General features: G+C 47.8%; 1 protein-coding gene and 1 long non-coding RNA gene across 6 annotated transcripts in view; one reads left to right on the top strand and one right to left on the bottom strand.

Moving 5' to 3' along the window:
• FNDC3A (fibronectin type III domain containing 3A) overlaps positions 1 to 667 on the bottom strand; it is a 316088-nt gene extending 315421 nt beyond the window's left edge. The window contains exons 1-2 of one of the 3 annotated variants that reach the window (XM_056562070.1): positions 590 to 667; positions 304 to 500 (exon numbers count right to left, since the gene is read on the bottom strand). The gene's annotated coding sequence lies outside the window, so the exon portion shown is untranslated. Of the gene's footprint in view, positions 1 to 303 lie in introns of all 3 variants that reach the window. The other 2 variants (XM_056562071.1, XM_056562069.1) reach the window with 2 other exon arrangements.
• LOC130358606 (uncharacterized) lies at positions 575 to 22977 on the top strand. Of its 3 annotated transcripts, none has more exons than XR_008889585.1 (4): positions 575 to 705; positions 4048 to 4113; positions 9213 to 9328; positions 22146 to 22973. It is a non-coding gene; the product is annotated as an uncharacterized LOC130358606 (long non-coding RNA). The 3 variants fall into 3 exon arrangements; XR_008889587.1 differs by having other exon boundaries at positions 698 to 820; positions 22146 to 22977; XR_008889586.1 differs by lacking the exon at positions 575 to 705 and adding an exon at positions 707 to 780 and having other exon boundaries at positions 22146 to 22976.
• Positions 22978 to 26822: the final 3845 nt, after the last annotated feature.

The raw sequence follows: 26822 nt of genomic DNA on the forward strand, positions 1-26822 counted from the left end.
AGTGTTATTGTATGTGTATACAGTGTTATTGTATGTGTATACAGTGTTATTGTATGTGTATACAGTGTTATTGTATGTGTATACAGTGTTATTGTATGTGTATACAGTGTTATTGTATGTGTATACAGTGTTATTGTATGTGTATACAGTGTTATTGTATGTGTGTACAGTGTTATTGTATGTGTATACAGTGTTATTGTATGTGTATACAGTATTATTGTATGTGTTTACAGACACAGTGAGGAGGGAAGGTGTAACAAGCTGTCAGTACTGAGATACAAGAAAGCAACAAGTGTCACTCACCGAGCTGTAGTCACCTGCGCACTGCCGCCACCTCCTCTACTCACAGCTCTCCAGCAGCTCCATCACTATCCCCCGTGAAGGCTTCAGGAGTGAACAGGCAGCCGAGCTCCGTCACCGAGTACTGCGCCGCTCACATCCACTGCGGGTCATGAGGAGCCGGGCAGGAGGAGGAGGAGACGCTGCTTCTCCCCACAGACCTAGGGACAACACAGAACACTCCTCAGCTTCTAGGAGATCCCGTGACGTCACTGCGCAAGACGCAGAGGTTCCCCCTGACGCTACGTACTGGCTCAGCCCTGCACAATATAGACTGGGCGTGGCTTGGCGTTGCCCCGTCCTCTTTTCTGCCTGATGACCTTTTGACAGGAGTGTCGGTTGCTAGGAGACCAGAGCGCAGGGCTTGTGAGTGTGCTGAGTGCTCGGAGGTGCAGCCTCCTTATACGTGTGACACTACATCCACAGGGCACTCGCCTACTAGTAATTCTTCTTATTGCAAAACAATGGATAGCTGATAAATGTTTGTAACTGGAATATTTCACCAAATTGCCTAATTTTTGCCTATTTCTGTCTTCAAAAATGTCTGCAAAAAAACAAAACAAAACATACAGTATTGTCATTAAGAGAAATCACTAAATCACTGTTTCCCAATCTGGGTGCCTCCAGCTGTTGCAAAACTAAAACTCCTAGCATGCCCGGACAGCCTGCGGCTGTTCGGGTATGCTGGGAGTTGTAGTTTTGCAACAACTGGAAACGTCCCGGATGGGAAACGCTACCCTAAACGCTATGGTGATAGATAAAATACACCTTCTACACCAATAGTTCCAAATCAGGGTGGTGCGGCACATTGGGGTGCTGTGAGAACCCACCCACAGGGGGACAACTACATATAGGAGGGGCAAGCTACTTACAGGGGGTCCTACTTACAGGGGAAGAAACTACTTATCAGAGGGGCAAGCTACTTACAGGGGAGGGGGTGGGGGGGACTACTTATCAGAGGGGCAAGCTACTTACAGGGGAGGGGGTGGGGGGGACTACTTATCAGAGGGCCAAGCTACTTACAGGGGGGGGGGGGGACTACTTATCAGAGGGGCAAGCTACTTACAGGGGGGGGGGGACTACTTATCAGAGGGCCAAGCTACTTACAGGGGGGGGGGGACTACTTATCAGAGGGGCAAGCTACTTACAGGGGGGGGGGGGACTACTTATCAGAGGGGCAAGCTACTTACAGAGGGGAAAACTACAGTACATATAGGAGGGACAAGCTACTTACAAGGGGTCCTACTTACAGGTGAGGAAACTACATATAAAAGGGGCAAGCTACCTTCATGGGGACCTACCTATAGGGGGGAAACTACATTCTGGGGGTCCTACCTATGGGTGGGGCAAACTACATTCAGGGGGTCCTCCTACAGGGGCAGGGGGGCTACTTTCAAGGGGCCCTATCTACACAGAGCAAACTTCCAGGGGACAATCTACATACATGATGGAGGCAAATTACCTACAGGGGGCGGTCCTGCCTACAGGGGGCAAACCACATACAGGAGGCAAACAACATACAGGAGGCAAAGCACCTACTGGAGGAAACTGCTGGCTGCGTTCACGCGGCCATCTAGACCTGTCCCGTTCTCCCGGCATAATTAAAAACGGACTTAAAAAAAAACGGACAATAACGGATGCAAACGGATGTTTTTTTTTGTTCTGAGCATGCTCAAAAGTAAAAATGGATCAAAAAACGGATTGAAAACGGATGCAAACAGATGACATTAAAGGCTCATCCGTTTTCCATGGACTTCAATGTTAAATTTACTTTATCCGTTTTTTTCTTCCGTTTTTGGGACTGAAGAAAAAATACTGCATGTGCCGTTTTTTCTGCCGTCAAAAAATGGAAATGAGGGCAGACGGGTTCAAATGGATTGTAAAAAAAAATCCCAATGACATGAATGGGATTTTTTTTTAAATCGTATTGAATCCGTTTACAGCCTGCAAAAAAGGAAACAAAATGGGGATAAAAAAAAATGGGGACAGACTGCCGTGTGAACGGGCACAGCAGCATACTGGGGGAAACTACCTACTGGGTAGCCCTATCTATATGGAGATAACTTCCTACAGGGGGCAATCTACATACAGGGGCTGCCTTCAAGGGGTCCTATATACACGGAGCAAACTTCCTACAAGGGACAATATACATACATGATGGGGTAAACTACCTACAAGGGGGGTGGCCCTACCTACAGGGGGCAAACTACATAAAAAGAGGGGGTCCTACCCAAGACACTTACTGTAGGAAACTACTTAAAGGGGAAAGCAGCATACTGAGGGAAACTCCTACTGGGGTTCCAGCTTACTAAGGGAAACGACATACTGGGAGCACCTACATACAGGGGCATCTACCTAATGTGGAAAACTTCCTACTGGAGCAACCTAACTACCTAATGGAGATTTACCTTCTCTTCCTCAACCAACCTTTCCCCCCAAAAAAACACACGTACCTATCCACTTTACTGTATGTGACACCAAACATCTGAATTATTACTGTTTGGGACCCTATAGGTGGAAAAAAAGGGAAGGAGATACTGAAAAAATATGAAGCCCGAGAGAATTGTCTGGCAAGTTCTGGAGATTCTGGTTATTGTATAAGTGTCATTTGGACAATGTGATGATGTGTGAGCAGATGGATCGATCTTCTTGCTCATTGATCTGGCTTTCTACATATTATGCAATAGTGTATGTCTTTCTTTAGGGGTCTGATCTTATCAGTTACTTAAAGGGGTACTCTCCCTGAAAACATCTTATCCCCTACCCAAAGGACCCCGCGATCTCCGCTGTGGCACCCCAGTCGGACTCTGCTCCGTGCTGGAGGACTGGCAATTACCTCCGTCACGCCCCCTCCATTCATGTCTATGGGAGGAGGCGTGACAACAACGTACTCGCCATCACGCCCCCTCCCATAGGCATGGGCACGATGTCACAAACATGGAAGCTTCAAGCCTCCGTGTTCCGGACACCACTGCTGCCAGCCTGCAGATTATGGTGGGTCCTAGGTAGGACCACTAAACCTAGAATGTAGCTTATTTATGCTAGGGGTAGCCTTAGGCGGTGTGTAGTGCGGGTGACACTGATGATAACCATACTTTCCTAGCCTGTTGGCCCATTACCTTTTTCGATTGGAAAGCACTCTGACATTACCGCTGCTGCCTCTTCGTTTGGTCCCACTGTGAGCAGGCTCAGGAGGGCACCAGCCATGATGTCAGGATTCTCCTGAAGCTCTGCCTGTGCACCAAGCCTGCTGTCCGAACGAGGAAGATAACAGGGCCAATGGGACTATAGATCGGGGACAGGTAAGTATGGTTATCATCAGTGTCACACATACTACACACCTGTACCTACAGGTTAGTGCAGTTGAAACTGATGAAAGTTTCCCTTTAGGGGAAAGCATCTGGTTGCTGTCTTGGAAATTTGCCCAACTTGTGCATCAAAAACCATGTGGTTAATGGCTCTGTGAACATGTCCTTGGGATATATTTTCAGGGAAGGTGAGTGTCAGTGGTGTCTAGTGACATAGTGAGTGCTTAGAAATAGATTTAGGGAAAGATTTGGGGATAGTCAGCTTTTGTTTGGTTATATTCATTAATTGTATACTTTAATTCCTGACTTTTATCTTCATAATTCTCTTCCATCGTCCATTCCCATCATCATTATTATGACTGATCTGTTCTTGTGCTGCAAAATTCATCTCTACTCCAAGTCCTGTGTGTACCTGAATACTGTATTGGGAGCCACTATAAGGACCCGAGAAAGGCAACTACTACAGGTGAAGTCCAGTCCTGTTGTATATGTTTTAAGTATATTTCTTTTACTGGACTTTGCAGGATGTAGTAAAAGTATATTTTTGTAAACTGAGGCAAAAAAAAAAAACGCTAATTTGGCTTTCATCAAGCTAATGGACCCATACGTTTAGGGTTGGGCCACACACAGCAGAAATATTGCAGATTTTCCACAGAGGAAAACCTTCCATATTTCTGCATTAAAATCCACATTACAAGTCAATTTCCACACAGCCCAAGTCTAAGGGCCTATTCACACTACAGAATTTCCGAGCAGAGAAATTCCTCTTCACAAGTTTTTATAAATCTTCCACATTGTCTTTAAAGGGATATTTTTCACTTTGCACACTCTAAAATGTCTGCATCTAAATATTCCACTGTGGAAATTCAAATTCCTGACTCCACCGAAAGAGGGAACATGTTCATTCTTTCAGCGAAAAAGACTGTGAACTGTATTGCTGTCCATGGTGATGACGCATGTACTAGCACCAATGGATTTCACAGGCACTCACCAATCTTTGCAGATGTTCCATAGCATGAATGGGCCCTAAGAGTGTATATCAGTAGTTTTCTTGGTGTAGTGACGAAACACACATCAGAAGCCCAGCCTTAACCAGCCTTTAACCTTTGCATTCCAGTACTTAAGGACCAAGGGCGTAACTGTACAACCTTGGTATTTCCGATCACCGCCGCTCGCAGGGCGGTGATCAGAACGGGATGACTGCTGATATATATCAGCAGGCATCCCATGGCAATGCCTAGGGGGGTCCTGAGACCCACCATTGTTGGTGATCGCCGTGATTCGTCGGTCAATTCTACCGGCGAATCACGACATTTCCGTGCCAATCGGATCACTGCTGACACGGTGACTTGCAAAATAAGGGTGATCAGTGTTGTCCAAGACAGCACGGATTACCCTGAAGGATAGGAGTGGGGTGGCAGGGGTGCCATCCCACTCCTATCCCTGCCATTGGTTGGTCGGGAGTGACCAACCAATGGCAGATATGGGCGGGGGGTTCAGAATTCAGTTCCCCCGTTCTGCCCGCCCCTCCAAGTCTGGGGAAAGCGTAAGAACGATCGGTGGCGGCGGTGGGACAATCGTTGGTGGCAGCATTGGCGGCGATTGGCGCCAATCGGTGGCGGTGCAGGTCAGGCAATGGCGGCAGTGATTGGTGAGTCTGGTAGCAGTGGCAGCGATCAGGTGGATCACAGTTTGGAAATCACTATACTATGATCTCCAAACTGTGTCCCTCCAGATGGCTCTTTGCTGTCTGGGCATTCTGGGATTTATAGTTTTGAAAGATCTGGAGTGCCACAGTTTGGAGATCACTGTGCACTGTGGTCCTCCAGATCTTGCATAACTACAACTCCCAGCATGCACGGACAGCCAAAGAGCATGCTGGGAGTTGTAGTTGTGTGCCTCCAGCTGTTGCATAACTACAACTCCTGGTATGCCCTTACGCTGTCAGTGCATGTTGGGAGTTATAGTTTTGCAACAGCTGGAGGCACACTGGTTGAGAAACACAGAGTTAGGGTCTGTTACCTAACTAAGTGTTTCCCAACCCATGTCCTCCAGCGGTTGCAAAATTAGAATTCCCAGCATTCACTGACAGACCGTGCATGCTGGGAGTTGTAGTTTTGCCACAGCTTGAGGCACACTGGTGGGGAACACTGAGTTAGGGTCTGTTACCCCACCAGTGTGCCTACAGTAGTTGTGTGCCTCCAGCTGTTGCATAACCACAACTCCCAGCACGCACATCACAGATCAGTCACTTAACGCAATTTCTCTCAAGTACGGAAATACCCCATATGTGGACGCAAAGTGATCTGTGGGCGCACAATATGGCTCAGGAGTGAGAGCGCACCTGTCACGGTTCGGCTGGCTGGAGGTGGATCCTCTGTGCCAGAGAGGGATTGGCGTGGACCGTGTTGGTGGACCGGTTCTAAGTTGCTACTGGTATTCACCAGAGCCCGCCGCAAAGCGGGATGGTCTTGCAGCGGCGGTAGCAACCAGGTCGTATCCACCAGCAACGGCTCAACCTCTCTGACTGCTGAAGATAAGCGCGGTACAAGGGAGTAGACAAGAGCAAGGTCGGACGTAGCAGAAGGTCAGGGCAGGCAGCAAGGATCGTAGTCAGGGGCAACGGCAGGAGGTCTGGAACACAGGCTAGGAACATACAAGGAAACGCTTTCACTGGCATAATGGCAACAAGATCCGGCAAGGGAGTGCAGGGGAAGTGATGAGATATAGCCAGGGAGCAGGTGGAAGCTAATCAGGCTAATTGGGCCAGGCACCAATCATTGGTGCACTGGCCCTTTAAATCTCAGAGAGCTGGCGCGCGCGCGCCCTAGAGATCGGAGCCGCGCGCGCCAGCACATGACAGCCGGGGACCGGGACGGGTAAGTGACTTGGGATGCGATTCGCGAGCGGGCGCGTCCCGCTATGCGAATCGCATCCCCGCCGGCAATGTCAGTGCAGCGCTCCCGGTCAGCGGGTCTGACCGGGGCGCTGCAGGGAGAGAAACGCCGTGAGCGCTCCGGGGAGGAGCGGGGACCCGGAGCGCTCGGCGTAACAGCACCATGTACATTTCAGGCCTAAATTGGTGATTTGCATTGGAATGGCTGATAGTTACAGCAGTTATGACATAAACGCAAAAAAAATAAAAAAATAAAATACACCCTCATGTGACCCCATTTTGGAAACTACACCCTTCAAGGAATGTAATAAGGGGTGCAGTGAGCATTTACACCCCAAAAGTGTCTAAAAGACTTTTGGAACAGTGGTCCGTGAAAATGAAAATGAAAATTTTGATATGCACAGCCCATTGTTCCAAAAATCTGTCAAGCGCCAGTGGGGTTTAAATGCTTACTGCACCCCTTGTTACATTCTGTGAAGGGGGGGGGGGGCACTGTTCTGGCACCATGGGGGCTTTGTAAATGCACATGCCCTCTGACTTTAATTCCAGTCAATTCTCTCTCCAAAAGCCGAATTTTGCTCTTTCTCCTCTGAGCATTGTAATGCGCCTGCAGAGCATTTTACATCCACATATGGGGTATTTCCATACTGAGAAGAAATGTGGTTACACATTTTGTGGGGCATATTCTCCTATTACCACTTATGAAAATGAAAAATTTGGGGAAAAACCAGCATTTTAGTGAGAAAAAATCTAAATGTTCATTTTCACATCAGCTGCACAGAAAGTGAAAGCTCCAAAGATTCTCACAGAAAGTCGCACAGACTGACAGCTGCAGGAGAGCCTCACTGAAATCTGCACAGACTGAAACATGCACAGAGCTTGAGGTCTTCTATTCATCAAAATGCTGCAACAATGTGAGGGCAGAAGTTGTCCCCCAGCAGTCTTCAGTGATGTCATGCCTGCTGGGAAACGCCCACTTTCTTCTGCTGGGAAATTACACTATGTAAGCAAGAAGAAAGGTATGATACACAGCTTTTTAAAGCTCTGTAATTGTTTTTAAGGGCAGGGAAGGAAGGGTGTTAGGAGTAGTTAGGGAACATAGCCTAAGGTAGTTGAGAACAGTTTATTTGGGGACAGGTACTTTATAAGGCTTATTTTACCCCTTGTTACGTTTTTTAGGGGTGTAGTTTCCAAAATAGTGTGCCAAGTTTGTTTTTTGTTTTTTTTTTTTTTTGCTGTTCTGGCACCATGGGGGCTTCCTAAATGTGACATGCCTCCAAAACCCAATTCAGCAAAATTTGCTCTACAAAATCCCATTGTCACTCTTTCCCTTCTGAGCCCTCTAGTGCATCATCCACAGAGCACTTACATCCACATATGAGGTATTTCCTTACTCGAGAGAAATTTGGTTACAAATTTTGGGGGGCTTTTTCTCCTTTTATCCCATGTAAAATAAAAAAATAAAAAGTGGGTCTCCAAGAAGAAAAAATGAAGATTTTGAATTTTCTCCTCCACTTTGTTGCTATTCCTGTGAAACACCTAAAGGGTCAACAAACTTTCTGAATGTCATTTTGAATACTTGGAGGGGTGCAGTTTTAATAATGGGGTCCATTATAGGGTATTTCAAACATAAAGACCCTCAAATTCACTTCAAAACTGTCCCTGAAATATTCAGATTTTGATAAAAAAAAATTATTAGAAAATTGCTGCTAAACTTTGAAGCCCTCTAATGTCTTCAAAAAGTAAAAACATGTCAACTGTATGATGCAGAGACAAAGTAGACATATTGTATATGTGAATCAATACAAATATTTGGCATGTCCATTTCCCTTACAAGCAGAGAGTTTAAAAGTTCGAAAAATGCAAAATGTAAAAAATTGTCATGAAATTTTGGAATTTTTCACAAATAAACGATGCAAGTATTGACAAAAATGTACCACTATCTTAAAGTACTGTATAATATGTCATGAAAAAACTGTCTCGGAATCAAATTCATAAGTAAAAGTATTTCAGAGTTATTAATGCATAAAATTACACCGGTCAGATTTGCAAAAAAATGGCCTGGTCCTTAAGGTCAAAATGGGCTTGGTCCCCAAATGTAAAATTATGTTTAGGAAGAAAATGTGTATAAATGTTGCGAAATATTGTCCACCAGTAACCAATATACACCAGAAGCTTGTGTCCCTACAGGCAGACAGCTACTGTACTTGTGAAGACAAAGGCCCAGAGACAGTTTTAAGTTAGACAACTACATGGCAATTAGATTTTATGTGCTAGGTTATTAAGATAATATACCATGTAATTACACGGAAATCTTAGGGACAAGTCATTGTGCTCTTAAGAGATCTTTTGACTGAAATAAGAAGTTGGCTTTGTGTCTTTGTTAATGTACAGTAACTTTGAAGCCTATAAAATGTTATGAATCACATACATTATATGAGTATACATGTACTGACTACAAGACAGCCATAAACATCATTGCAACTACCGCATGAAGGTCATGAGCCAACACGGTGAAATCTTTCTAATGATCGATGTCACTTTTTGGAGAAATGTTTATGAGATTGTCTTGCTAATGCAAGAATAATTAATGGAAATGACATAATCCAAATGGATTTATTTTTATTCTGTAATAAAATGTCAAATAAAACAATGTTCTTGGGTTGTAGGCTCATCTACCTAAGGATATGTTCCAAAATGCAAACAGCAGTTTCCTGCTATGGGACTGGACAAATCCCAGGCGCCAGTACACCTAGACATCCACTGAGGATATCTACATTTTTGGGTAATTCTTTGTTGTCGTCTGTCAAAGCTTTTCATAACCTGGCTATTAGAAATAAACTAACAGGAAACATTTACAAAAAAAAAACTATGTTTTTAACACATTTACAAAAAATTCAGCAAACAGTAAATTACTCGGTACAGGGTTGACAACCATCCGTATATTCCCATACAGACCTTAAATGAGTTTTTTCATCAGGGCAAGCCGTGTCCACAAGCTGTGTCTATCTATTGGCCAGAGAACATCTACTATTCTGGCAGATCGATCCTGTACTTGCATTAATTATTTGGTCAGCTGACAGGTACTGGAGCCCAAACCACCTACTAACCACATTGAAAAAGGGTACAATGTTACAGTGAAAAACATACTAAGGGTACGTTCCCACACAGCGTATTTTGCTGCGTATTTGCTGCGTATTTGGTGCTGCGTATTTTCCTACCCATTGACTTCAACAGAGAAAATAAAATACGCAGCAGCAAATACGCAGCAAATACGCCGTGTGGGAATGTACCCTAAGGCCACATTCACACGGCGGAATGTCCGCACGGAAAATCTCTGTGCAGACATTCCGTACAGTGCTGGGTGACAGCAGAATCTGCCGACTCTAGGACCGCACAGAATGCTCTGTCTCATAGACGGTTATGCATTCTGTGCAGAATCCGCACAAAGAATGAACGCATTCATTCTTTGTGCGGACACGGAAAAAGGAATTTCCGTGCTGGAAACATCTGGCTCGGAAATTCTGCCATGTGCAAAGAGCAGCAGAATCCCGTTGAACTCAATGGGACTCCGCTGCAGCGGAAATTCCGCGCAAACATTCAAAGTGGAAGTCTGCATGGAATTTCCACCATGTGAGCGTGGCCTAAGGGTGTGTTTAAATGTGGGTATTTTCTGTTGCAGATCTGCTGCAAATTTGCTCTAGCAGATTTTGCTCCCTATTGAAGGTAATGGCCAGTAAAACCTGCAGCAGCAAATCTGAAGTAAAAATATTCACGTGTGAACGTACTCTGAAACTACATGGGTATAATTTTAACCTCTTTATGCCCCAAAGGCTGCTCTATACATGGCGGGTGCCAGCTGTTCACTGCACCTGCTGGCAGCGATCACATGTTTGAGATCCATGGGTAGGGCTAAAAATGTATTTGAAAGATATCTGCCATCAGTGTCACCTGCACTAACCTGTCTGTACCACTGCTGTTCTCTGCTGGGTCCCGCTGCTAGCAAATAGCAGCCGTGATGTCACTGTGATCTGCCCATGCTCCAAGTCGGGCCCGGAGCTGAAGATACTAGAGAATTGCCGTAGAACCACAGCTGGGAACCAGACAATGTAAGAACCGTTGTCATCAGTGTCACCTGAACTACTTGTCTGTACCAACAGGTTAATGCAGGTGACACTTATGACTAGAGATGAGCGCTTCGTGGTAACGAATTGCTTAATTTACTACATTTTGTGCAGGCCGGGGAGCTAAAATGGCGGCTACACGTGTAAGGACATGGGACAAGGAACTCTGGGAAGGCAGGTAGGCGGGATCACCCTGAATCACATGGAGACATGCAGCCTATCAGCAGACAGCCAGCCCTGGGATGTCACAGCTCTATATATTCGGCAGCCATTACAGAAGACGTGCATTTTGCTGAGAGAGCAGAGACTGTTTCTGACTGACAATAAAGATCTGTTTAGCAGCGAATCCATTCACCTCAAGCCTGCATTCGTTTTGGCTAGAGATAGAGCAGGCACTGTGTGGTCTCTAATCAGTGTTACTGTCACTGACAATACAGAGAGATCAGCACATGGGAAATCCATTGTCCTCAAGCCTGCATCACTGCAGGCAGGCAGAGAGAGTTCAGAATTAATTTCATAATCTGCCAATTGAGATCATCAGTGATCACAGGAAGCACTGTGACTCCCCATTCAAAGACTGCAAGCAACCATAGTGCAGGCAGGCAGAGTTCAGAGAGAGTACGCTTTTTTCTGTTGCAACCATACTGGGGTGTATTGCTCTAAAAAAGTGAAAAATATGCGCACTCTGCAGTTCTATGTTTTGTCTGGTTAAAGCTAATAGTGGGCAGTAAGTGTAAAAGCACCAGATTGCTATGCTTATTTCTGGTGAAACCGTACTGTTATTTCTGGTGAACCCCCTGGGAAATGGCAGTGTTTGTAGGTGGAAATAGGGAGGGGTTCCTGTGTGGGGCCGACCTTTTTAGGGCGAGTAACACTTGGCAAGAAGGGAATTAATAATGCGAGAGTAGGGCCTTACAGGGGAAGTTTTTACCCCCACTGGTTACAATGAACCATACGTTGTTCCCTTCCACCTTTTAGAGGTCTTTGCATCACATCAATACTTGGTGATGTAGGTGGCACATAGTGTTTTTTGTACACCTTTCCTTTTCTTAGATATAAAAAAAATTGGGGTCCATATATTTTATCCTAAGAAAAGTTAAGTTTTAGCTAATGTATATCCTCAATACTTACTTGTGGTCTGATGCAGAGGAATTTCTGTAACTGGGGAGCAGCACCTTAAATGTTTTGCACTATCCATATTTGTGAAGTGTTGGTGTGGCACCATGGTCAATCTACTCTGATGCATCAGGCATTGGTGGGTGAAATCCTGGCTGATCCATCCCTGATTCATCTTCACGAAGGTCAGTCTCTCCACATTTTTCATGGACAGACGCTTTGTCCTTGGGGTTACTATGGCCCCGCCACACTAAACACCCACTCTGATGGCACACTACTGGCCGGGCAGGACAGCTTTTCCAGGGCAAACTCTCCTAGCTGCGGCCACAAATCAATGTTGGCTGCCCCCAGGAGTCCAGCGGATCTTCATGGTATGTTGGCAGGGTCATGTCAAGGTATGCCACCACCTGCTGGTTCAGGTCCTGCTCCAGGTCTACCTGCTGCTGATGAGTTGCTTCACTATGCGGGTGAAGAAAGCTACTCATCAGCAACTGTAGACTCAGGCTGCTGCTGATGGAGTTGGTACTGCTCCCCAGCAGCCATGGCAGTGGAAGGTGAGCGCAAGGCCCCCCGAGCCAGACCTGCGAGAGGATGGACGATGGCGCAGATAGGCATCGGCCAACTGACTACTAAGGATGTCTCTGCAGTAGGTCAGTTTGTCCTCCATCTCAGTGGATGTAAAAAAGGACCCATTTTGTGTCGGTAGTGAGGGTCCAATAGGGTGGAGAGTCAGAAGTCATCCCGCTGCCGAATGGTGAAAATTCGTCAGTCACTACGCAAGCAAGTGAGCATTCATCGTGCCATTTGTGCAAGTGACTCAGAGGGACTTCCTGCCTCCATCTCTACTGCATACTGACACAGTGTGTCTGGGTCCTCTGTCTCGTCTTCCTCATCACCCTCTAGCTCCTCCTGCTCCTACTCTCCTGTCAGATGACTATAAAAACTGCCCTTTTCGCAAAACCTAAACTGTGCTCCACTGTGCCCCTCCCTCTCTTCCTCCTCTTCCGCTTCCAGTTTAGCCCACACAGGGCTCATGTGGCCATGAGATGTAGGCGCCACGTCTCCAGTGCCCTGACCAGCCATTGTTTATAACACATGTTGTAAGAAATGAAGCAGTAGAATGACATTGTTCATCCCGTAATCCTGGTGATTGACTAATAATTAGTTAGGATGTCTCGCAGATGGGGGGAACACTTCAGGAACCACTGGACAACCAAATTAAACACGTGTGCCATGAAGGGCGCATGGCTCAGGCTTCCTTGTCGCAGCGCAGACAAGATGTTCTTCCCGTTGTCAGTCACCATGGCTTCCATTTCCAGTCTTTGTGGAATAAGCCATGATTCAATTTCTTGAAGAATGACTTTTAGCAGTTCCAACCCTGTGTGACTCCATTTGCCAAGGCAAACCATGTGAAGAACAGCGTGACACCGCAGTGCCCTGCACACATGGTATGCTGGAGGGGCAATGAGACTTGTCCGTGCAGTGGAGGCTGAGGACACGGTGGAGGATGAGGAGGTGGAGTCGCACACTGTCACAGGACCAGCTTCCTGAAAGCGTGGAGGCGGAAGCGGCGTGACCTGTCCAAGTTGCTGTTGTGACCACATTTACCCAGTGGGCCGTAAAGGACATGTATTGTCCCTGACCATAGTTACAGCTCCACATGTCGGCGCTGCCGTGCACTTTGGTACACACCGACAGGCTCAAGGACTGGCCCACCTTCTGTTCCACAAAATTGTGCAGGGCTGGTTTTGCCTCTTTCGCAAAGAAATGATGGCTTGGGACTCTCCACCTCGGCTTAGCACAAGCCATCAGTTCTTTGAAAGGTGCAGATTCCACAACTTGAAAAGGGAGGGACTGCAGCACCAGCAACTTGGACAGGAGCACATTCAGCTTCTGTGCCGTTGAATGAGTGGGTGCATACTGTTGTCTCTTGGACACGGCTTCGCCGATGGATTGCTGGTGGAATGAATGACTCGAAGTGGGAGGAGCAGGAGCATCTGGAGCAACAGAAGATGGGTATGACAGACAGCTCCCTTCGGCTGAGGTGGTGGAGCCTTGGCTGGCTTAAACAGGGAGCAGCTGGCCACTCTGTGATGAAGCAGGCTGGACCACCACATCGGAGCCACGGTTCTCCTAGGCCGCTTAATGGTGATGCTGCATATGTTGACGCAGGGCCGTGTTGGAACCCTTGCCACGCTTTACCTTCTGCCGACACATCTTGCATGTGGCCAGGTTAACATCCTCTGGATGCTTGATGAAAAACTGCCACAATGCCGAGTAGCTGATTTTCCCACCAACAGTCCGCACTGATTGACTGCTACTGCCGCCGACTACAGGAACCCCTGTTCCACTACCTCCTGGGAAGGTAGGCTGCCACGAAGCAGGTGGTTTACCCTGTGCATGTTTGGCTCCAGACTTTCCACTTCTGCCACCATGCTGACTGCCAACCATGCTACCACATTGCTGGCTCAGCATGCGGCCTCACAGGCAGTCTGCAACCCTCTTCTCCGGATGATGATGAAGCCCCTTCTGCACCCGGCTCCCAAGTGCGATCGGCTTCATCATCGAGTTGTGTCTGCATGTCACTGATGTCTTCAGGTTCCTCAACAGTGTCTGCTTCAGAAGCCTGAACACTCGCAACACCACCTCCACGCCACTCTCCTCATCACTACTTGCCCGTCTAGCTGAGATAGCGGAGCATTTCTCCTCCACTTCTTGGCTGGGTAGTAGCTGCTGACTGTCCTCTAGTAGATCATCCTGACTGAAAAGTGGAGCTAAACCCACAACATACGATACTTCTGTGGGGGAGGGAACAGCATATGGGAGGACAATGTGAGGCAATGGGAGGACAGGGACTGCTCCCCGGCCATGGCAACTGAGGGTTGTATCTGAGGAACCCACCGACTATTGACTGGGGGTCAGATGTCACTTGTGATGACGGCAGATGGGTTGCTGGTGGAGACACGACCACTAGTTGATACCGGGAGCTCAGGCCTCTCGCTGCCACTTGCCCCAGTTTGCTGCGACCTCTGCCGGCGCCTGATGAATTTAGGTCTCTGTCACTCCTCTGTGCACATCCTTGCACTTTTTTGCCTGGCATACTTAGTGCGTATATGAGGGGAGGACAATACGCTCCACTACGCTTAAAACAGCATTTGTCTACAACAACAGCATGTGTGTACTTTTGGCTTGCCTTTCACAGTAACTAGGCCCTTAGGACTATAACAGGAACAAAATTGTAACACTCACGTTTAAGAAGACAGGAACACCGGTGGATGTGAATCTGCTGGACCTGTGTGGCAGATGACTCGGACCGTACCAGGGAGCGGAGTCTAAGGTGGTTTTCACCAGAGCCCACCACAAAGCGGGATGGACTTGCTGCGGCAAGCGGCACCCAGGTCGCTATCCCTGGCACGGCTCGACCACACAGGCGGCTATGGAGATGCGAGGCACAGGAGGGATAAGGCAGCTCGTAGTCTGGGTAGCAGAAGGTCAGGGCAGGCGGCACAGTAGCGTAGTCAAGATGTAGCAGGAGTTCAGTAGGCAGACGGCAGAGGAGCAAGGTCTAAGTCACAAAGCAAGGGATCAGATACACGGCAAGGCAATACTGAGAAACACTTTCTCTAAGGCACAAGGCAACAAGGATCCAGCAGGGGAGTGTGAAGGAATTTATAAATGAGCCATAGGTGAATTACACTAATGAGCGTACTGGCCCTTTAAATCTTATAGCTCTGGCGCACACGCGCCCTAGGGGATGGGGTAACACACACCGGAGCATAGAGGCAGAGGTGGGGCAGAAGAGCCCCAGTCCAGTGATGGACTGGGGCTCGCATGTGGGCACGTCCAGTGATGCGAGTCCCAGCCTCTTCGGCAGCAGCAGGTAAGGGGACCATGCACTCATGGCCAGCATGTGCGGCCGGAGCATATAATGTAACACTTATGAGGGGAGTACAATACGCTCCACTACGCTTAAAACTATATTTGTCTAGATCAGCAGCAGGTGTGTACTTTTGGCTTGCCTTTCACAGTAACTAGGCCCTTAGGACTATAAAAGGAACAAAATGGTACACCAATGGCACACCCAAGAGTTCTTAGAGAGGTAAGTTCAGTAATATCTGTACCCTTGTTCATGATATTTAGAGATTCTCTGGTGTCTGGTATCGTGCCAAGGGACTGGCGCAAGGCGAATGTGGTACCAATCTTCAAGAAGGGCTCTAGGTCTTCACCAGGCAATTATAGACCGGTAAGTTTAACGTGCATTGTGGGTAAATTGTTTGAAGGACTTATACGGGATTACATACTGTTACGCCGAGCGCTCCGGGTCCCCGCTCCTCCCCGGAGCGCTCGCAGCGTTCTCTCATTCGCAGCGCCCCGGTCAGACCTGCTGACCGGGTGCGCTGCGATATTACTCCCAGCCGGGATGCGATTCGCGATGCGGGACGCGCCCGCTCGCGATGCGCATCTCGGCTCCCGTACCTGACCCGTTCCCCGTCTGTGTTGTCCCGGCACGCGCGGCCCTGCTCCTTAGGGCGCGCGCGCGCCGGGTCTCTGCGATTTAAAGGGCCGCTGCGCCACTGATTGGCGCTGCAGGCCTAATCAGTATTCTCACCTGTGCACTCCCTACTTATACCTCACTTCCCCTGCACTCCCTCGCCGGATCTTGTTGCCATTGTGCCAGTGAAAGCGTTCCCTTGAGTGTTCCTAGCCTGTGTTCCAGACCTCCTGCCGTTGCCCCTGACTACGATCCTTGCTGCCTGCCCTGACCTTCTGCTACGTCCAACCTTGCTCTTGTCTACTCCCTTATACCACGCTTATCTTCAGCAATCAGAGAGGTTGAGCCGTTGCTGGTGGATACGACCTGGTTGCTACCGCCGCTGCAAGACCATCCCGCTTTGCGGCGGGCTCTGGTGAATACCAGTAGCAACTTAGAACCGGTCCACCAACACGGTCCACGCCAATCCCTCTCTGGCACAGAGGATCCACCTCCAGCCAGCCGAATCGTGACACACACAGGAATACATAGGGGATAATTGTATTATAAGTGATAGCCAGCATGGGTTTACTAAGGATAGAAGTTGTCAAACCAATCTAATTTGCTTTTATGAAGAGGTGAGTAGAAGCCTTGACAGAGGAATGGCTGTGAATATAGTGTTTCTGGATTTTGCAAAAGCGTTTGATACTGTCCCTCATAGACGTCTGACAGGTAAGTTAAGGTCTTTGGGCTTGGAAACTTTAGTTTGTAACTGGATTGAACACTGGCTCATGGATCGTACCCAGAGAGTGGTGGTCAATGATTCGTACTCTGATTTGTCCCCGGTTATTAGTGGTGTACCCCAAGGTTCAGTACTGGGTCCACTGTTGTTTAATTTATTTATCAATGATATAGAAGATGGTATTAACAGCTCTGTTTCTATCTTTGCAGATGACACCAAGCTTTGTAGCACAGTACAGTCTATAGAGGATGTGCATAAGTTACAAGATGACTTGGATAGTCTAAGTGACTGGGCATCCACTTGGCAAATGAGGTTCAATGTGGGTAAATGTAAAGTTATGCATCTGGGTACTAATAACATGCATGCATCGTATGTCTTAGGGGGGATTAAACTGGCAGAGTCACTGGTAGAGAAGGATCTGGGTGTACTTGTAGATCACAGACTACAGAATAGCATGCAATGTCAGGCTGCTGCTTCCAAAGCCAGCAGGATATTGTCATGTATAAAAAGAGGCATGGACTCAAGGGACAGGGACAAAATACTCCCCCTTTATAAAGCATTGGTACGGCCTCACCTGGAATATCCTGTTCAGTTTTGGTTGCTTGTTCATAAAAGGGACACTGTGGAGCTGGAGAGGGTGCAGAGACGTGCTACTAAACTAATATGGGGCATGGAACATATTAGCTATGAGGAGCGATTAAAGGAGTTACAATTGTTTAGTCTTGAGAAGAGACGTTTAAGGGGGGATATGATAAACGTATATAAGTATATAAATGGCCCATACAAAAAATATGGAGAAAAACTGTTCCAGGTTAAACCCCCCCCAAAGGACGAGGGGGCACTCCCTCCGTCTGGAGAAGAAAAGGTTTAGTCTAAAGGGGTGACACGCCTTCTTTACCGTGAGGACTGTGAATTTATGGAACGGTCTACCTCAGGAACTGGTCACAACAGGAACAATTAACAGCTTTAAAACAGGGTTAGATACATTCCTGGAAAAAAATAACATTAATGCTTATGCAGAATTATAAAACTACAACCCTTCCCCTTATCCCCTTACACCCTTCCCCTCAATGCCCTGGTTGGACTTGATGGACGTATGTCTTTTTTCAACCATACTATCTATGTAACTATGTAGATGTACGTACGTGGTATGCACTTATGAGGGGAGTAAAATACGCTCAACTACGCTTAAAACAGTATTTGTCTACAAAACCAGCAGGTGTGCACTTATGGCTGGCCTTTCACAGTAACTAGGCCCTTAGAACTATAACAGGAACAAAATAGTATACCATCTAGGTGTACGTACGTGGTATGCACTTATAAGGGGAGTACAATACGCTCCACTACACTTAAAACAGTATTTGTCTAAAACAGCAGCAGGTTTGTACTTTTGGCTTGCCTTCGCAGTAACTTGTGACTTTAACAGTGATTTTAACAGGAACAAAATTGTATACCACCTATGTATGCACAGGTTACACTTAATAGCAGACAATACGCTCCACTACCCAACTTGTATTAGGCACTAATAGCAGGTGATCATAGCTTTTAGTGCTCTGCTCACTCTAACTGGCTGGCTACTATTAGCTTTTCAGTTGTTGTACACACCATGTTACGCCGAGCGCTCCGGGTCCCCGTTCCTCCCCGGAGCGCTCGCCTCATCCTCGTTGCTGCAGCGCCCCGGTCAGATCCACTGACCGGGTGCGCTGCGGTACCGCCTCCAGCCGGGATGCGATTCGCGATGCGGGTGGCGCCCGCTCGCGATGCGCACCCCGGTCCCCGTACCTGACTCGCTCTCCGTCGGTCCTGTCCCGGCGCGCGCGGCCCCGCTCCCTAGGGCGCGCGCGCGCCGGGTCTCTGCAATTTAAAGGGCCAGTGCACCAATGTTGGTGCCTGGCCCAATCTTCCCTATTACCAATTAGTGTGATCACCTGTGTACTTCCCTATATTACCTCACTTCCCCTGCACTCCCTGGCCGGATCTTGTTGCCTTAGTGCCTAGTGAAAGCGTTCCCTTGTCTGTTCCTAGCCCGTGTTCCTGACCTCCTGCCGTTGCCCCTGACTACGATCCTTGCTGCCTGCCTCGACCTTCTGCTACGTCCGACCTTGCTTCTGCCTACTCCCTTGTACCTCGCCTATCTTCAGTATCTTCAGCAGTCAGAGAGGTGAGCCGTTGCTAGTGGATACGACCTGGTCACTACCGCCGCAGCAAGACCATCCCGCTTTGCGGCGGGCTCTGGTGAAAACCTGTAGTGGCTTAGAACCGGTCCACTAGCGCGGTCCTCGCCAATCCCTCTCTGGCACAGAGGATCCACCTCCTGCCAGCCGGCATCGTGACAGTCCACCTCCTGCCAGCCGGCATCGTGACAGTAGATCCGGCCATGGATCCCGCTGAAGATCCTACACTGGTCGCCCAGCTAGCCCTAAAGATCGCCCAACGAGATCAACAGCTGGCATACTTGACCTCCGAGGCACTGCGTATTCAGTCACAGATACAGCAGCTGCAGATACAGCAACAGCTACAGCTGCAACTACCATCTCCTCCGCCGGCTCCTGCAACTCCTCCGCAGCAACCGGCCGTTCCTAACCCCTGCTTGTCCCTGCCGGACAAATTTGGCGTAAAGATCGCCCAACGAGATCAACAGCTGGCATACTTGATCTCCGAGACACAGCGTCTTCAGTCACAGTTACAGCAGCTGCTGCCGCAGATACAGCAACTTCAGTCACAGCAGCTGCTGCCGCAGATACAGCAACTTCAGTCACAGCTACAGCTGCAACAACCATCTCCTCCGCCGGCTCCTGCAACTCCTCCGCAGCAACCGGCCGTTCTTAACCCCTGCTTGTCCCTGCCGGACAAGTTTGATGGGGACCGCAATGATTCTGCCACAGCCACAGTCCAGTCCTTCTTCGCTGAGGTCCGTGGTGTCTTCGAGGAGCCTGCCCGAGCTTCTTCTGCCGAGATTGCCCTGCTGAACCTGGAACAGGGTGTTTCTTCCATTGGCGAGTACGCCATTCAGTTCCGTGCTCTTGCTTACGAGTTGTCCTGGAATAGTGAGGTTCTCTGCGCGACCTTTAAAAAAGGCCTATCCAGCAACATTAAAGATGTTCTGGCCGCACGAGAGACTCCTGCTGACCTACATGAACTCATTCATCTTGCCACTCGCATTGACATGCGTTCTTCCGGATGGCGTCTGGAGCTCCGCCTGGATATGGACTTTGTTCGCACGAAGCGTTTTTTCTCCCCGGCTCCTCTCTCCTCTGGTCCTCTGCAATCCGTTCCTGTGCTTCCCGCCGCGGAGGCTATGCAAGTTGACCGGTCTCGCTTGACACCTCAAGAGAGGACACGACGCCGCATGGAGAATCTTTGCCTGTACTATGCCGGTACCGAACACTTCCTGAAGGATTGTCCTATCCGTCCTCCCCGCCTGGAAAGACGTACGCTGACTCCGCACAAAGGTGACACAGTTCTTGATGTCAACTCTGCTTCTCCACGCCTTACTGTGCCTGTGCGGATATCTGCCTCTACCTTCTCCTTCTCTACTATGGTCTCCTTGGATTCCGGATCTGCAGGAAAATTTTTTTTGGCCTCTCTTATCAACAGGTTCTACGTCCCTGTGACCAGTCTCGCCAGACCCCTCTACATCTATTGTATTAACAATAAAAGATTGGACTGTCTCATGCGTTTCCGCACAGAACCCCTCCTAATGTGCATCGGACCTCATCTCGGAAAAATTGACTTTTTTTTCCTCAGGTTCTTTGGCCCCAAGAAGAGGGGGAGACCCAAGGGGGGGGGTACTGTTACGCCGAGCGCTCCGGGTCCCCGTTCCTCCCCGGAGCGCTCGCCTCATCCTCGTTGCTGCAGCGCCCCGGTCAGATCCACTGACCGGGTGCGCTGCGGTACCGCCTCCAGCCGGGATGCGATTCGCGATGCGGGTGGCGCCCGCTCGCGATGCGCACCCCGGTCCCCGTACCTGACTCGCTCTCCGTCGGTCCTGTCCCGGCGCGCGCGGCCCCGCTCCCTAGGGCGCGCGCGCGCCGGGTCTCTGCAATTTAAAGGGCCAGTGCACCAATGTTGGTGCCTGGCCCAATCTTCCCTATTACCAATTAGTGTGATCACCTGTGTACTTCCCTATATTACCTCACTTCCCCTGCACTCCCTGGCCGGATCTTGTTGCCTTAGTGCCTAGTGAAAGCGTTCCCTTGTCTGTTCCTAGCCCGTGTTCCTGACCTCCTGCCGTTGCCCCTGACTACGATCCTTGCTGCCTGCCTCGACCTTCTGCTACGTCCGACCTTGCTTCTGCCTACTCCCTTGTACCTCGCCTATCTTCAGTATCTTCAGCAGTCAGAGAGGTGAGCCGTTGCTAGTGGATACGACCTGGTCACTACCGCCGCAGCAAGACCATCCCGCTTTGCGGCGGGCTCTGGTGAAAACCTGTAGTGGCTTAGAACCGGTCCACTAGCGCGGTCCTCGCCAATCCCTCTCTGGCACAGAGGATCCACCTCCTGCCAGCCGGCATCGTGACACACCAGTGCTGCAGTACACAGTCGCTATGTACTACACCCAAAATTGCACTCTCTCTCAATCTCTCTCCATTCCCTATAAGTGCTTTTAGGCTGGATTTGGGCTTGAGGTCAATTGCTGCACTAAAAATGCTTGTCTGTGCAACACACTGCTCTCTGTCCCTCTCTTTCTGCAATACAACGCTGATGTGACTGGCCACAAGATGGCTGCCGATTATATAGGGGTGTGACATCACACGGGTGATTGGCTGATGATAGGCTGCATGCTACATGTGATTCAGGGTCATCCAGCCTACCCGTCTTCCTGCCTTCCCAGAGCTCCTTGCCCCATTTCCTGATATTTGGAGTCGCTATCTTAGATCCCCTTGAGCCTGAACCGCACTAAACGGAGTTTAATGAAGCGATTTGTGTAATCAAATTGTGGCTATATTCGGATTCATTGCAAAGTGAATTTTTTCTGAACTTCGTAACAAATTCGGATTTGCTAGATTCGATTCGCTCACCCCTAATCATTATATATTTTCTTCTTTTTTATATATATTTTTATGTAATCAATAATATTTATTTATTCATCTATATCCTTATTTTTATTTTCATTTCAGTCAATGTTCTCTTTTTTTGTTTTATTTTAGGTCAGTGTTCAATTCTATTTTTCATTCCCAATCTTCATTATCATTTTTTACTGATATCCTCAGAGATCTATTAGATTTAGCTGGTAATGTTTTATAATATTCTATTCTATAACATGATTGTATTGTACCTTGTATTTGTGTTTTTTCAATTGCATTCTATCATATTAAGTATACAACTCCTAATCCTAACGAACAGGATCCATGACATGTATTTTAACCACCAACAATAGTGTGCCAATTAAAATGGCAGAATATTAAAGACCACCATGACAGTCATATTAAGCCATTGATAAAGGGGAACGGAATGCGTCTGGCCATACTGGCATATTATTTTTACTGCCACATATTTCCACCTTATTGGCTCTGCATAACTATATGCTTATCTTCTCACAAACGTTGCAACCTCTGCAACTGAGGACCACTGCAACATACGTTACGTGCCTGAAACTATAACTGCCGCACAAGGACGCCGAACAGAAAGTTTGAACACGCTACTCCCACTGCCCGGTCTCCGTGACATCGAGCCGGATGCAGATCCGTGCCACCTTGCAGCGAGGTTAGTCGGCATCTCCTCGCAGACTGCAAAGTTAGCATACTCCAGCGATACCTACTCACAACTACGAGCTGCGCTATTTATCTGGGCAACAGGTAATATTTACCCAGAGGCCGGGTGCAGCCCCTGCCAACCTGTGGGGAAGACCTACTACCAAGGTGCATGTTCTACTAACTGGATTTTATTAAATGGATTCAATGGGATTTTGAACTATTAGATACCAGTCTTTTATTTAAAATAAAAACACACACTTTTTAGATAAACCTGCTTCTCTGTTTCTCTAGTTTTGAACCTACTATTTTATATTTTGATAATTTATTTATACATCTACAATTATTCATCTGTTTACATTTTGAGGTCTGATCCATTATTTTTATTTAAAAAATTATTATTGGCACTTCGGGTATAGTGCAACTCAGTACCTCGGTTTAGACATAGATATTTTTTATTAGTGTGTAGCCACTTAAATTCCTAATTTTTACATCGTATCAATCTTTGTCTTGCTGCTCCATAGACTTATAATGGAGCAGTGAGATAAATATCGCTACAAGAATTTAGTTTTTTTATTCAAATTTCCTTCTTAAATTGATGGTGCATGTTACATGCTGATAAATATGGTATCATTCCTACTACCTGTATTACTTACATGCATGTTCAATAAAAAAAATGGTATTGTGCTATAGCTGTCCATTGGTCTGGATGAAGCAGTAATGCATAAAGAAGGTATGACAGGTATGAATATGAAAAAGATGTGGTCTGAAATTTTGGTGTTTTAAAAAAAATTGCTCACCCAGGGTTTACATAACTATTGGCTCCTACATCCATCAGTTATTCCATTAGGCCATTTTTCACATACACAGTTTACATGTTTTGTAGCAAGATGTCATGCAAGCAATGCACCCTAAGCAGTACACTCATGTGAATTTGCTCTATTGTGGAAGAGTGGGTGTGACGGATCCATCTGCTGGTTAACCTCTTGGCCACAATTAGAACGTTGTGGTTAACCGCAGAAACCTCTCCATTCCATTCGTACGGGTCGTCGTTGTTCGCCGAACACGAGGCGGTGGCCGTTTTTGGGAACCCGAGGAAAAATCATCAGTGTTCGGTACAAATCCTATGCAACTAAAAACGGACCCTTTATCTACCAAACACCGCTGGAAGCTGCCGCCCACCTTCTATTTCGTAATTTATATGTTTCAATGTGTTTTCTTGTTGTGTTCTGGGATGGCGATTGTCTCTGTCCTGGGAGATAATTGGATTTCTTCCCAGTTGTCTGGGGGATAGAGAGGAGGGAGGTATGGGTAAAGTGGGAAGGGCTTATGTTGAAGCCACTGCGATTGGCTACAGTCCACTATGTTTTACAGTCTTCCATCAGGTCCCCTAGGGGAGTGTCCACCTGGTGGAGACCGGCATAAATACCGGGCAGGTAGCCCCATTAAAGTCATTCCTGTTTGACCCTCAAGACGGAGCTGGTCTTGTTTGTGGGGGGAATTACTATTGGGACAGCGCTTTCGTTCTTTCTAGCTATGGAAGGAGTTCGACTGATTTGCTGATTGGGAGCGGCCGCGTTCGTATCCTCCGGTCGGGAGTTGGACAGTCGGCTGGAGCCAACCTGCGTTCCTAGAGAAGGGGATCATTCCTCTACCTGTCGGGGAATGTCGTAACAGTGGGGTTCTGTAGAACACATTTATTTGCTTTATATACAGGAGGCTGGTAATCTTACCATAATCCATAGTACATCACTATCACAACCATAGGGGTGTATTCTTTCATGTAATAGCAATAATATTATTGAGTTTGATATATAAAGACCACTTAAGTGTCAAAGTAAGTACCAATACTAAGACAAGTGGAAGCCCATCAGGCTTAATTTGTGGGAGGAGCTGGGAGTCCCTACATATACCCTCCCCTTACCTGCAACAGGTGCGTATGTAGCGTTCAACAGTGTTTCTTCATAGTACACTGCCACTAGCTCTTACGTTCCCGGCGTTCTTTGTTGTTCCCGGTGCTCGGTTTTCGTACATTGCCGTTTCGTTGCTGTATCAGGTAAGTGCCGCTCGTCGGCATGGCTTTCTTAACCGGCTGCCGCGCCGGGTGTTGTAGGGGAGAGGGTTCGGTGCTTTGTGTTTTGCTTGTTCGCCGCAGCAGCAGCCGCGCTTCTAGGGGCGGCTGCGGCATAACCCCGCTCCTGCTGTGAGTCTGTCCGGCGGGGAGAGTGGCAGGTGTGCGCCTTCGGGTCGGGGACGGCGGCGGGCGCTCGGGATGCACTACTCCTTTACTGAGGTGGTGCGGCTGTAGCGCTCCTCTCCTTTCCCGGCTTGGGGGGACGGCACGCGGTCCTCACGCCGCCGGCAGTGGTCAGCCTCAGCGTACGCTCCCCTCGGGCTCTCTGTACGGGCAGCCGCAGGGGTCATGTTACTCACGAGTACGGTGGGGGTTTTTCAGGTTGCCACGTGACCTGCAGCCTGCTGTTTGCTTATACCTTCTCCCCCTCTTGTCTTCTTCTTTTTACAGTGTTGTCTTTAGTTTAGTGTGTCAGGTGCGTTGCCTCCCCAATCATTTTAACTCTTGGGGTTTTTGTTTATGTTAGTTTAGGCCTGGTTGCTACGGGTTACGGAAAAAAAATTAAAATAAAAATTAAAAATGTAAAAAAATAAAAAATAGGGAAAAAATAATTATTTATAAAAAAAAATAATAATAATAAGGGGGAGACTGTGGAGGGTTGTGCGCGGGTATGGGTAGTGGGGGGGGGGATAAAAAAGGGGGGCCTCTACACGTTACATATACTCAGACATAGGTACACACCAGTACATATTTTCAATACACATGAGGTCATTCCTGACTCGGTTAGGTAGGGCTATTAGTTACCTCAGTAGCTGCCTCTGACTCTTCCTCAGAGTGGGTACACTTCTGGCATCATATATTGTTACTGACACGTCATCAGAGCAATCTCACGCTTTGCTGTCCCCGGACTCGGTTGTCACGGCAGCAACACAGCATACCCTGTCATTGTTACTGACTCGTCCTCAGAGCGATGGCACTATCATTACTGTCTCCTGACTCGTCTTCAGAGCAGTAGTTATTCCCTACATACATCTTATTAATTGTTACTGACACGTCATCAGAGCAATCTTACGCTTTGCTGTCCCCGGACTCGGTTGTCACCGCAGCAACACAGCCTACCCTGTCATTGTTACTGACTCGTCCTCAGAGCGATGGCACTATTATTACTGTCTCCTGACTCGTCTTCAGAGCAGTAGTTATTCCCTACATACATCCTATTAATTGTTACTGACACGTCTTCAGAGCAATTAAGTAGTCGAACTGTCTGCTGACTCGTCTTCAGAGCAGTTTAAGTTGATACCCATTCGGGGAATTGTTGCTGACTCATCTTCAGAGCAATTTTCGTTCATGCTGACTCCTGACTCATCTTCAGAGCAGCAATCCGTACGTACACAATTATTTGTTACTGACACGTCTTCAGTGCAATTTCGTAGTTGAAACTGTCTCCTGACTCCACTCAGTACAGTTAATCTAACATTTCATACTGGGGTATTTGTTACTGTCTCTTTCAGTACAATCACGTTATCACTGCCTCCTGACTCGTCTTCAGCGCAGTCATACGGTTATACACGTCCAGGGGTAGGGGAACACACTACAATACGCATGAGTGAGTATGTACCACAAGGGTAACAAAAAAAAAATATATATATAATAATAATAATAATATATATATAGTTAATAACAAGGTTAGTGGCTTGTCATCAGGTGTGTATTCTCGCTCCAATGAGCCACGTACATTTGGTGTTACGGTGTTCTTACGATTGTTTTCTTATTGCGTACCCGTTTGGCCTGGTTAGGTGGGAGTGGATATGTCACACGGCTCGGACATCGAAGTGACGATGTTTCTACCGGCTACCCCGCTGGGAAGTTCTCAGAGGGACAGCGGGTTGCAGTACCGCTTGTGGACCATCCCCAGGCTGATGGACGAGCTCCGCAGGAGAGGCATTGCATACCCTGCGTGTGCCCGGAAAGTGGAACTCTATAGGTTACTGGCTGCCGAGTCAGGTGCTGGCTCTGGCCAGGACCCGGAGCCGGTGGCTCCAGAGCCCGCTTCTGGGAGT

This window comes from Hyla sarda, chromosome 2 (genome assembly GCF_029499605.1).
Source record: "Hyla sarda isolate aHylSar1 chromosome 2, aHylSar1.hap1, whole genome shotgun sequence".
NCBI classification, from domain to species: Eukaryota; Metazoa; Chordata; class Amphibia; order Anura; family Hylidae; genus Hyla; species Hyla sarda.